Genomic DNA, 1825 nt, shown 5'->3' with positions numbered 1-1825 from the left:
GGACTCCAGCTGGAAAACTGGACAGCTGGGCTCGGCGACAGGGAGGTCGTTGGTACACTTGGCCCGAGCTGGGACGGCGGGTCATGGGAACAAGCGCCTAATCGCAGTGTTTTGGGAAGACGCGGGAGGCAAGGTATGGAGACTACAGGCAGCCACCTCTGCAGAGCTCTGCTGAAATGGAAACAAGAGAAGTGGGCAGTGGCTAGAAGCATCTGGATTTACTTCAGCCATCTCACTTTGGGCTCTCTATTTTCTTGATTTTTAAAAAAAATTTCTTCTTTTCTTTTGGATCGAGTGTTCTCCTCATGATTTTGTTCCCCTCTCTTTCTTTAAACGTTATGTCCTCTATTTCTGTTCTTCAGTAGTTAAAAGCTTAAAAGCAGAGGTCAGCAAACATTTCCTAGAAAATGCCTTATAGTAAATACTTCAGGATTTGTGAGCCATACTGTTTCTGTAGAACCACTCACGAAAACAGCCACAGAGTGCATGTAAAGGAATGGCCACGGCCACATGTCAATAAAGCTTTATGTGTAAAAGCACGCACCAGTCCTCATTTGGCGAAAGTGTCATATTTTGCAGGCTTCTGTCTTAAAGCATGTGTAAAAAATCACTACATTTACTCTCCTCCAAAATCATACTGCAGCCTTCAGTGCAGTGCAGCCCAGTCACTCAGTCGTGTCTGACTCTTTGCGACCCCATGAAGCACAGCACGCCAGGCCTCCCTGTCCATCACCAACTCCCAGAGTTTACCCAAATTCATGTCCATTGAGTTGGTGATGCCATCCAACCATCAGATCCTCTGTCACATCCCCTTCTACTCTCAACTTCAGTCTTTCCCAGTACCAGCATCTTTTCAAATGAGTCAGCTCTTCACATCAGGTGACCAAAGCATGGAGCTTCAGCATCAGTCCTTCCAATGAACACCCAGGACTGATCTCCTTTAGGATGGACTGGTTTGACCTCCTTGCAGTCCAAGGGACTCTCAAGAGTCTTCTCCAACAGCACAGTTCAAAAGCACCAATTCTTTGGCACTCAGCTTTTTTTATAGGCCAACTCTCACATCCGTACATGACCACTGGGAAAACCATAGCCTTGACTAGACGGACCTTTGTTGACAAAGTAATGTCTCTGTTTTTGAATATTCTGTCTAGGTTGGTCATAACTTTCCTTACAAGGAGTAAGCGTCTTTTAATTTCATGGCTGCAGACACCATCTACAGTGATTTTGGAGCCCCCCAAAATAAAGTCTGACGCTGTTTCCACTGTTTCCCCATCTATTTCCCCGGAAGTGATGGGACCAGCTGCCATGATATTTGTTTTCTGGGTGTTGAGCTTTAAGCCAACTTTTTCACTCTCCTCTTTCACTTTCAATCAAGAGGCTCTTTAGTTCTTCTTCACTTTCTGCCATAAGGGTGGTGTCATCTGCATATCTGAGGTTCTTGATATTTCTCCTGGCAATCTTGATTCCAGCTTGTGCTTCTTCTAGCCCAGCGTTTCTCATGATGTACTCTGCATATAAGTTAAATGAGCATGGTGACAATATACAGCCCTGATGTACTCCTTTTCCTATTTGGAACCAATCTGTTGTTCCATGTCCAATTCTAACTATTGCTTCCTGACCTTCATACAGATTTCTCAAGAGGCAGGTCAGGTGGTCTGGCATTCCCATCTCTTTCAGAATTTTCCACAGTTTATTGTGATCCACACAGTCAAAGGCTTTGGCAAAGTCAATAAAGCAGAAATAGATGTTTTTCTGGAACTCTCTTGCTTTTTCCACGATCCAGCGGATGTTGGCAATTTGATCTCTGGTTCCTCTGCCTTTTCTA

The sequence above is a fragment of the Bison bison genome, unplaced genomic scaffold (genome assembly GCF_000754665.1).
Source record: "Bison bison bison isolate TAMUID 2011002044 unplaced genomic scaffold, Bison_UMD1.0 scf7180017864516, whole genome shotgun sequence".
Lineage (NCBI taxonomy): Eukaryota > Metazoa > Chordata > Mammalia > Artiodactyla > Bovidae > Bison > Bison bison.
Note: the sequence above shows the minus strand (reverse complement) of the source record.